Below are 11563 nucleotides of genomic sequence, written 5' to 3'. Positions count from 1 at the left end.
CTGCTGAGGGTCATGTGCAGCTACATTGCCCTGTGACTTTGCATGCCCTAATGGTGCCTGAGTATTTGTTCCCTAAGAAACAGTGCCTTGAGTCAAATGCTAACTCCAAAATTTATAGTAGTAGTTCTAAGGGGTCCTTAAAAGTGTATTGGAAATATTCACGCATATTCCTACCTTTGACCTTACCATGCTAATTCTTAATGTTTGTCATTTATTGTTTTTTACATTTAATCAATATTTCTTGATTGCTTACTAAACACCATGCACTCTGCCAAGTACTGGGGATACATTCATTTATGCAACAGCTATTTATTGAATGTTTACTAGACTCTGAGCTCTATTCTAGAGATTAAGGATACAGTGGTAAACAAGAGAGCCAAGACATTGGTTCTTGTGGAGTTTGTATTTTAGTGGAATGAGAAGCAGTAGACAAACAATAAACAACTAAATAAATAATGTCCAACTTTTATAAAGTTTAGCAATATTTAGAGATTCCTGAATTGTTTGAATTTTTAAATTACTTTTATAGACTAGTGCACACACACACACACACACACACACACACACACACACTTGTTCTTTTAGTTACTAGAAAATATAGATTGATTTTTCTAGCATGAGGAATTATTTTTTCTATGTATCCTCTATTATCAATAGCCAACAGAAGTTAGTGATAGATATAACCAATAAGTCCCATGTGTCTCAAGGAACACAGGTTAAGGAAGACAAAAAGCTTGAGCAAATTATGAAAAAAACATAGGTATTAGGCAAAGAATTTTTGACATTAGTTTGTAGATCATATAAGACACTAAAAATTAAGGGGGAGACATGGTTGGGAATGAGACTTCTTAAGAAATTAACATAGTGGTAATCTATTTGGTGGCTTGGCTCACATAGAAAGTAAAGGTGAGGGATCAGTTATGATGCCATTGAAACTACACAATTGTTAAGTGACAAAAGTTTGAATTAGGACGAGGATATTTGGATTAGACATAAAATGTGGGTTGACATGATTTGGGATGGGTGCTATGGAAGACAGAAGAATAAAAAATGACTGACATTTTGACCCTCAGTGATAAAGAGAAGAGTGGAAACTTTCACAGAATCAAAGATAGATGATGAGCTTAAAACAACGACAACAACTAACTAAAAACCAGTGTGTACCCCTGGCATCCCACCACCCAATGTTGTTAAAAGCTGGAACCTACCATTTTCCCTCTTCACTAGCTCCTTGACTGTGTCAACTCAAAATTTGACAATGTGGCTGACAGTCCCATTTGCCCTAAGAGGCCAAATAGCATTCACTGTCATTGCAAATAACAGCATTTCCTCAGTGAAGGTTGAACTAAATTACTTTAACAGGGCTAAATTAAAAATCAAACATGTTGATGCATTTAATGTGAGGCACAGAGGACACAAAAGATCATCAAAAATGAGTGACAGTATTGATTGTCATAAACAACCATTCATGGAATAAAATAGATTCAGTGCTGACCCCTTGAAATGCAGTTACCCTATTTCTAGTATATTTACTCATAGGTTATATAATTTAGGAGAATTATTTCTTTTTTGGCCATACTTTACTTTTAATGTGTTACCTTAACCTTTCTTTTCTTACCACAATCTATTTTTCCCTTAAATGAGGATAGTGGTGATAATAATAATTTCATATTAAAGTTTAGAATTATATGAAAGCCTTTCATTCTTTTACATTAAATGTATAAAATAGGTGAAATATATCTAATTATACTTGCTTCACAGAAAAAAATCTTATGGATTTTAAATATGTTCTGACAAATAACTTGGATATTATGAAGCAGCAAAATTTTTATGACTCTGCCCAACTTTTACTTATTTCCATCTATTTTCTAATGGAAGTATGTGCCATACCTCTGCCTTAATATTTCAGAAGTTTGAATTCTGTAAAACAGCACAGGATGGTCTCTTAATTTGGTTGTGTTATAAAATATTGGAAAACATCATGAGATTATCTGAGATTTGTTTAGATTAAATTTGTACAGAAGACCTTCTTAGATTATATCCAACAATTCATTTCTAAGAAAATTGAGATGAAGTTAAAAGAATTTCTGGCAGAAATTCTGGGCATTAGTATAATTCATTATTGAAAATTTGGTGGTCTTCTTTCACAAATTTATAAAAAATGTTTTTAATATGTATTATTTATTTTCATAGTTTCACCAACTACTAGAATAACATGTTATCATCATAAGGCTCTAGGTAGAAGAATTTAAGAAAATTTCTACATACAGTGTCAAGCTGTGGAAAGTACTGCTCCAAGAGTTTAAATATAAACAAGTACAACTTGGTTTCATAAATTTGTGATTGATCTAGCCATAGTAGGGTATTCTAAGAAGTTAGAAGTATTTTTTTAAATCAATGCCTAAGTCTTTTATGTGTTTAATTACCATAAAATGTGTTAATCATGCTTTCCTACCTCATATCTGAATTGCAGTACTGGGTAGGATATGAAGCAGATTAAGAGTTCTTATTTTTTTTCTTACTGTATATTCAAAATGTAATTCAGCCCTGGCATACAACATTGCATTAATCATATCCCCACTCTTCAGCCTAATATCCCAGTAAATCCATAATTGTGCCTCCAGACATTTCTGCCAACCCTACAACAAATATATCCCATCTTTAGTCCATCAATTAATTACTTTACCCAAGTTTTCTCTCTAACACATGGATTTGATTATATCTCTCCTATGCTTCAAAGCTATGTCTATAGAATAAAATTCCTTTTTGTGATATTCAAAGCCCTTCAGAATCTGACTTTGGCAACCATTTTATTCTCTCAAAAAATAATTACTACACCCTTACTCATGCTGGAAACTGTGTGGCATCAGGGTTTCTGGGGACAGGGGAGGGGAAGACTGGTCTCTGCCCCCATGTAGTACATCGTGAACAAGCAGTTACAATCCAGTATGGTCAGTGCTTTATACTTGTGCATATGTAAAGATCAGCTCAAATTGGAATGGTGTCCAAGACTTGTTTAATATTCATCAGAAGGAAAAGAAATGAAAGGATCTTCTGGAAAAGGCAAATCACTTACACAAAATCACCAAGGCATTACCAAACATAATGTGCTCCAAGAAAGGCAAATAGTTCCATACATACACTGGTGGGTAGGGTTTCAGGAGAACCTTGGACAGGTAGGATGTTGGAGGGAATGACAAGTAGCTTTCTGTTCAAAGGGATGTGGTCTTTATCAATCTATGGAAGGAATCAGTAAAGGGTTTTTGAAAAGGTACATGAAAGATTGTCGGTGGGGAAATAGAACAAAGGAGAATATACAGAATAAAATGAGGATCTGTGCAGAGGAGAGCAGGTAGTTGAGCTAGAAGGTGTCAGCTGATAGGATATAAAGGCAGGGCAGACCAGTGTAATGTAGTAAAAGCAGCATTGTCATAATTTCATGATGAGGAGAGGGAAAAGGAGGAATGCAAGATGACCTCTCTGTTTCCAGCTTGTGCAAATGGGTCAATGCTGCTATAACATTCCAAGAAAGAGAATGCAGAACCAGGAGGAAATCTGGATCAAAGTAAGGCAGAGAAGGGATAAAAAGATTGGTTTGGATCCTGTTGAGTCTGAAGTCCCACTGGGGATGTGAGTGGAATTGTTGTACCATATGTTACTGGGTAGAGATGCCTCTAGTTCAGGAGATAATTATGAACTTAACTATTGCTCTGGGAATCATTGGGAAGCAGCTGAATAGGGGCAAAAAGTGGCCAGTGACAGTTCAGAAGCCATATTCAAGACAATTTTTTTTTTCCCAGATCCGATTTATAGGTAAATTTGGTGCACCCTTTATTTGCTCCTAATTTTCTCTCCTTTTTCTGTTTATAAAGTCCTCGATGAATTTGCTCACTTTTCCTTTTAGACACATTCTCCACTAGCAAATATATTGCAGCTGCTACATGATGTATCAGTGAAGTTTACAGCTATCGGGTTAAAACAAATTGTTAGGATAAGGTTATTATCGTAAGGTTATTATTGTAAGATTATTATCATAACTTTTAAAAGTGATAGCATGTTTTTGTCTCTTGTTTAATTAATTAAGAACCCATCTTATGATGACCTTTTCCATTTGAGTTGCAGCATTCATTGAAGGTGTACTAATTTTACAAAACACACCTTCAACACATTGTAGCCCTCAAGTCTTCACTACTTAAAGTGAGAAATTTACTTCAAATGCATATAGTTTTTACTTTGATAATATGCCTGAATTATTGTATGTATTTATTGTTACTATATAATATACATATAGAGTATGTATATTATTGTTACTATATAATAATAGCTATAGTTATTATTGTATTTATTGTTACTATAAACATACATATTGTATGTATGTATTGTTACATACATTATTGTATGTATTTATTGTTACTATTTATTGTTACTATATATACATATACAATATGTATATATTGTTACTATAGATTTATTCTTTGTTCATCCCCTTAATGTTCACTACCACGTATTAGTCTCTATTTGACCCAATTCCACAACTACTTCAGTTCATTGACTTGAACGCCCTAAATCACCCACAGTGTAAAAAGAGAAAACAATTCCAAGGGATTAAGCTAAAGCTGATTTTAAAAAATAGGTAACTATACATCAAATTCTCATTCATAAAATCTAAAACTTTGGTAAATTGCTCTCAGGAGATGTAGACAAAAATTCAAATCTCACTGGCATTCAGTGAAGAGCAACATGAACATTTTTTCTAAAGATAAAATTCTGATAAATATTCTAATATTTTCACAAAGACAACGTCATAAATAATAACATTATAAAAATAGTATCCAAATACAAAGAACCCACAACATAAGATATATAACTGTAAATAGAGGAAACTGTATTTCTCCTTCTCTAAAACTACCTAATAAATCAGACAAACAAGGAAACACTTCAGTGATTCTTACACGTGTCACTTCTTTCAGCCATGAATCAAAATGTTACACAGTAACATTTATCCTTCAGTAAAAGAGCAGTTTTAGGTTTGCAGATAAACCAAAGAAAAAGTACAGAAACCTAAAACTGGTGACAGATGTTGAGTTTTAATTCTTTCTTAAGACCTGTATAAAGTCTGTTGATTTGTGTGGGCATCCATATCAAGAAGATTTGAGGCATTGCAGAGCTTTGATTTGCCCATCCTGTGCTTGATTTGCCCATCATAAAGAATACAACTTCTTGAACTCAGTCATCCAGTCTTCCATGGGCTGACACTACCATGGAATTTAGGAGGAAGACAAATGATACCATAGAAGTAAAACCCGAGCTTGAGTCTAAAGAACAATGCAAAGAGAGAAACAACTTATATAGGACCTTTCCCTGCAACATGAGAGCATATCCCCGTATGAGAGAGAGGACTAGACTCAGGGAAATTGGACTAAACTTGTCTCATACACTCACCGTAAATCCTTTATATATGTGATGATTATTTGCCTTTCAGAGTTTATTTTGAATTTTTAGGGAAGAAAAATTATTCTGTGTGATAATGTAATGATGATACATGACATTGTTCATTTGTCAAAACCCACAGAATGTACAACACAAAGAGTGAACACTAATGTAAACTCTAGAATTTAGTTAATAATAGTGTGTCAATATTGGCTCATCAATTATAAGAAATGTACCATACTAATGCAAGGTTTTAATAATAGAGAAAAATGTGTGAGGGAGGAGAGAGGCATATTGGAACTCCATACTTTTTGTTCAGTTTATGTGTAAACTGAAAATTGATCTTTTTAAAAAGTCTGTTAATTAAAAAAAAATGAAATCACTCTCTGTGAGAGTACAAACTCAAAAAATTGTAAAGAAGGAAAAAATTACCTAAAATCTTACAACCCAGAGATAACTGCTCTTAAGATTTTCTTCCTATTTAAGTTTATTAATTTTGAGAGAGAAAGAGCATGAGTGGGGCAGAAACAAAAAGAGAAAATCTGAAGAGAAAATCTCTTAGCACAGAGCCCGACTCAGGGCTCGATCTCACCAACCATGATGAGATCATGACCCGAGCTAAAATCAAGAATCTGACACTTCACGGACTGAGCCACACAGGCGCCCCTTACGATTTTCTGGTCATCATTCTTCATTGTCTATTTCTGTCTCTCTGTGTCTCTCTCTCCTTTTCCTTATCCTCTCCCACTCCTTCTCTACCTTTTCCCCTTGTATTTTATCATTTTTCAGAATTCAAGGTAGAAACAGAAAAATACTGCCCCTGCCTGTGTTTTAAGCCTGGTTCTGCTTCTAAATCAATGTATGGACTTAGGCAGGTTATCTAACCACTTGTACTTCAGTTACCTCTTTTGTAAAATAGGAGCAATGGCAGTTTTTACCTCATTGGATTGTTGAGGGGATTGGACATAATAATACTTGATAAAAGCTGATCTCGCTGCCTGGGGCATAATGAGTACTTATGCTATTCTCTTACTCCTTCATATTCTTATTCTTAATACAGTGTTATTCCATGTCAATGAGATGGAGTGTGTATCATCATTTTTAAGGCGGCCAACTCCATCCATTATTTTTTATCAATCCCCTTTTAATGAACACTGAGTTTATTTCCATGGGCACAGGAGCATGGGTGGCCTTTATATTATGCTGTAGTAAATATTCTGATTCATGAATCTTTATTGATTTATTATCTCCTTAGAATAAATTTCTGTTCATGGAATTGCTGAACTCCCAATTAATTTTAGGATCAATTACCTTTATGTGGTGTATTTGGCTCTCCATGAACTTTCACTTACCTTCTTCTCCAGTTTCACCTCTGAGCCGCTGCTTCCATTCCTCCTTCACCTTCCAATCTTACTGAGATAACTTGCAGTTCCTCCAATGCACTATACCCTTTTTTTCTTCTTTGGGCACTTGCATAAATTGCTCCCTTTGTCTAGGACATAGTCAGCATGCTTTCTCTTCATCATCCATTTTCTTATGTATATTTCTTACTAGACTGCAAGCGTCATGAAAACATCTATTTCTGTCTTTACAGGGTGTCTCATCTCACTTTTGACACCAACGGAAGTAATGCTTCTGGTGTTCCAGACCAGAAACCCCCTGCTGTCCTGAAATAAATTAAGATCCTGATTTAATTATCCATATAAATGAGATTTTATAAAAATTGGTGTGGCTATGTTGTGTATATCTCACTTACCAGTGTAGCTTCCCATGGCTTATTGAGACTCTAAAAGCAGCACATAGTTTCTGGCCCAGAGTAGGATCTTGGATTTGGGAGGCTCCATTCCATAAGAATTTATGCTGATAATCTACATGTTTGTCTTTATATTTACCGCATCAATTTCTCCTGTTCTTGAACCAAAGTCAGCCAGAAAGACCATGGTGGGGATGGCTTTCAAAACTTTCTGTCTTCCTTTCTCATGTGTATGAGTCCTGAATAATCCCTAGGACTGTGAATATGATGAATTTTATTTTTGTGATGAGCTTGTCTTAAATGCCACAGTTGACCTTAAAGAGATTATCTGTGTGAGACTTAGCTAATCACAAGTCCTTTAAAAGCCAAGAGTTGTCTCCATCTGGTTGTAGAAGAGGAAGTCAGAGATTGGATGTATAAGGATTTGACACACCATTACTTACTTAAAGATGGAGAAACCATATGACAAGGAATTTTGATGATGCCTAGCATCTTAGATCAGTCTCAGACAGCTGGGAGCCAGCAAGAAGACAGAAACTCAGTCCTATAACTGCAAGAACTATATTGTACTAATAACAGAAATGATACTGGAACTGGATTTTTCTTTAAGCCTCCTCCATGAGAACTCAGTTTATCCAACACCTTGATTCTAGCCTTGTGATATCATAAAGCTCAGCCAACAGATTTATACAGTGATAAATGGATGTTGTCTTAAGCTAATAATTTTGTGGTTATTGTGACACACCAGAAAACTAATACAGTGGAGGTGAGGAGCAGGAGTGGAAAAGCAGAATAAGTGCCCAGTTGTCCCTGAAAAATATCTCTGGTTCCTATTTTGAGAATTCTTGAGAGTCCATAAGTATTTGTCTGGTGAGTGAACAAGAATCACATCAGTGGGGGACATAATAAAGAAGACACACACTGGGAAAGAACTATGGCCTGCAGTGGGTGGTACCAAGGCTCTGCACAGCTACAGAACCCCTGATTTCCTCTCAACTGATGATAAATGACAAGGTTCTATTCATGAAGCTGATAATTGGGAGCTTGAGACTTTTAACCTCATTTTTTTTTTTTTACTTTTAAACTTAATGACTGTTAAAAGTTTTCTTTATTGACTAAAAACATTTCTGCAACTGTGTAAAAGATGTGATAGGGACTGGGATGAGGAGAGAAATCCCCTCTCCAGTAGTGTAAGGTATTATCCTGAATACCAATGCATGTTAATGGCAGGGAAAAGACCTCCCCACTGGTAAGGGAGTCCTCACCTAGTAAGTAAGTAAATTAAATTCAAAGACTCAGAAATATTTGTTAAATACTATTAGACATATAGCAAAAAAAATAGGCATATTTGTGTACTTGAGAATACATTTATAACCATAGATTAGAAAGAAAGAACTAAGAGAAATATCTGATGCCTTATACCAGAGGCATGAACTAGCTCACTAAAGACATTATTAAATAGTCAGGGATTTTGTGATCTAGTGGTCAAGCCATTGGTGGCTTGAAATCAGTCTTTTACTTTTTTTCCAGCTCTATCAAGATATAACTGACATATAACATTATGTAAGTTTTAAGGTGTATAATATGATGATAGAAATCAGTCTTGTTGGGAGTAATCAGCAAACACTATAAATCAGGGCTTTTTTTGGAAAAAGTTGAGCCGTCAGCACCCTAACACTTCACTGCTTTGTTTCCATATAATGTGCCACGTGCCTTCCATGTCTAACTTAAAATCAAATGATTGTGCATAGGTAATTCAGATGCTAGTAATATGTAGATGGCATAAGTACATTCTAAAGAAATCTCCAGTCAGAATTAAAATGACCTGAGCATGGAGTTAGTGGGGGGGGGGGGGGGGGACTTCTTGAGGGTATTCGTATTCAGGCAGGACTTCCTGTGTCAGCAGTGAGGGAAAGAAAGGGATTTCCAGATAAGTAGAGAAGTATTACTCAAATCAGAGATGTGAAAAGAGCAAAAATATCATAGTGATATGACTGCATGGGTGTATTCATTTCATTTCCTATCACAGTTGTAACAAATTGCCACCAATTGGCTTAAAACAATACGAATTTATTATCCTACTGCTCTGAATGTCATAGTAAAAAAACATGGGTCAGCAGGGTTGCATTCCTTCTGGAGGCTCTAGGGGAGAACTGTTTCCTTGCAACTTTTGCTTCTAGAGGCTGCCCACATTCCTTAGGTTGTGGCACACATCACTTTGACCTCTGTTCCCTTTGTGGCACCTTTTCTCTGACTCTCCTGCTTCCTTCTTTCACTTAGAAGGACGCTTGTGATTACATTGGGCCCAACTGGATAATCCTGGATAATCTCTACATCTCAAGAACTTTAATTTAATCATGTCCGCACAGTCTCTTTTGCCATGTAAAGTAACATATTTAAAGGTTTTGGGATTTAGGCTATGGACATCTATCTTTGAGAGGCTTGTTATTTTGCCTAACACAATGGGTAACACTGGCCAGTTGATTACGGGTCTTACATGGCAGACTGCAGAGATTAGAGATTTATTGATATAGAGCAAGGGAGTGATTTAGTGAAAATAGTATTTTAATAAAATTAATATTGCGACAGCTGGCTCATCAAAACTGGAAACAGTTTCTGTAGTAGATTATTCATAGTAATCTATGTAAGGGTGATTACAGCGTGCACTAGGGGCTAGCACTATTGTTAGACTTTGGCGTGGATGGATATAAAAAAGTTATCTGATTTTTCTAATATATATGTAACAGCTTTTTTGAGACAGAACTCATATCTCATACACCTAGTGCATTTGAAGTACATCATTCGATGGTTTTTAGTATATTCACAGAATTTTACAACCATCACCAAAACCAACTGTAAAACATTTCATCACCCCTAAATAAACACCTGTTCTCATTAACAGCAGCTTCTCGTTTCTCTCTAATACCTCAGTTGGACACAACTGCTGACCTCTCTGTCTCTACAGATTTGGGCATTTTACAGAAATCATACAATATGTGGTCTTTAGTGACTGATGTCCTTCATTAGGCTTGTTTTTAATGTTCATCCGTCCTGTAGCATGAATCAGTTTTTTGGTCTTTTATTGCCAAGTAATATTCCATGATATAGAGATGCCATATTTATTTATCCACTCATCAGTTGATAGACCTTTGGGTTGTTTCCATTTTTGTGCTAAAATGAGTAATGCTTTTAGGAATGTTTGTGTACAAGTTTTTGCATGGACATATGTTTTCATTTCTCTTGGTATATACCTAAGAGTTGAAATGCTAGGTCTTATGGTGACTATGTTTAGAGGAACATTTTGAGGAACTGCCAGCCTAATTCCCAGAGTTGGATGCAACATTATACATTCCAACCAGCAGTGTACGAGAGTTCCAATGTTTCATTCCCTTGCCAAATTTGTCAAAATATGTCTTTTTAATTTTAGCCATCTTAGTGTGTGTGAATTGGTATCTCATTATGGCCTTGATCTGTATTTTCCTAATGACTAATGGTGTTGAAGGACTATCATTGTGTTTATTTGGTCATTTGTATATCTTCTTTGGAGAAACAGCTATTCAGATCTTTTGCCCATTTCAAAATTGTGGGTTATTTATTTTTCTACTACTGAGTTGTACATTTCTTTACATACTCTGGATACAAATCCCTTATCAAATGTATTAGGGAAATATGTTCTCTTGTTCTGTGAACTGCCTTTTATTTTTCTTGGTGCTATTCTTTGAAATACAAAAATGATTTAATTGAATGAAGTCTAGTTTGTCTATTTTTCTCTTCTCACTTTTGCTTTCATGTCATATTTAGGAAGACTTTGGCTAGCCGACATTCCTGAAGATTACTCCTGTATTTTCTTCTAAGTTGTAACTCTTACATTGAGGTTTATGATGCATTTGTATGGTGTGAGGCAGTGCTCCAGCTTTATTATTTTGCACATGAATACTCGGTTATCCCAACACCATTTGCCAACAAGACTATTCTTTCACGATTGGATTGTCTTGGTACCTTCGTCCAAAATTAACTAAACTGTTCATGTGAGAGTTTATCTCTGGATTCTCAATTCTGTTGCATTGGTTTTTATGTCCACCCTTATTCCAGTACCTCACCCTCTTGATAACTATAGCTTTGTTGAAATTGTGAAGTGTATCTTCCAACTTTGTTCTTCCATTTCACGACTTTTGCCTATTTTGGGTACCATGAATTTTTACATGAATTTTAAGAACAGCTTGTCAATTTCTAAAAAAGAATACTGCTGAGGTTTTCAGTGGAGTACATTGAATCTGTAGAACAATTTGGGGAATATTGCCATTTTACCAATATTAAGTTTTCTGATCCAGGAACTCAGAATGTCTTTGAATAAATAAATTCAAATCTAAATAAAGATCT

The 11563-nt window shown here is 35.3% G+C and overlaps 1 protein-coding gene across 1 annotated transcript in view; it reads left to right on the top strand.

Annotated features, from left to right (window-relative positions):
- Positions 1 to 11563, top strand: part of LOC128775274 (translation initiation factor IF-2-like) — a 519737-nt gene that overhangs the window by 270088 nt on the left and 238086 nt on the right. The window lies entirely within an intron of this gene.

The sequence above is a fragment of the Panthera pardus genome, unplaced genomic scaffold (assembly GCF_024362965.1).
Source record: "Panthera pardus isolate Hobbes unplaced genomic scaffold, ASM2436296v1 HiC_scaffold_7, whole genome shotgun sequence".
Taxonomy (NCBI): Eukaryota; Metazoa; Chordata; class Mammalia; order Carnivora; family Felidae; genus Panthera; species Panthera pardus.
The sequence above is the reverse complement of the archived record's forward strand: the minus strand, read 5'-3'. Positions and strand labels throughout refer to the sequence as shown.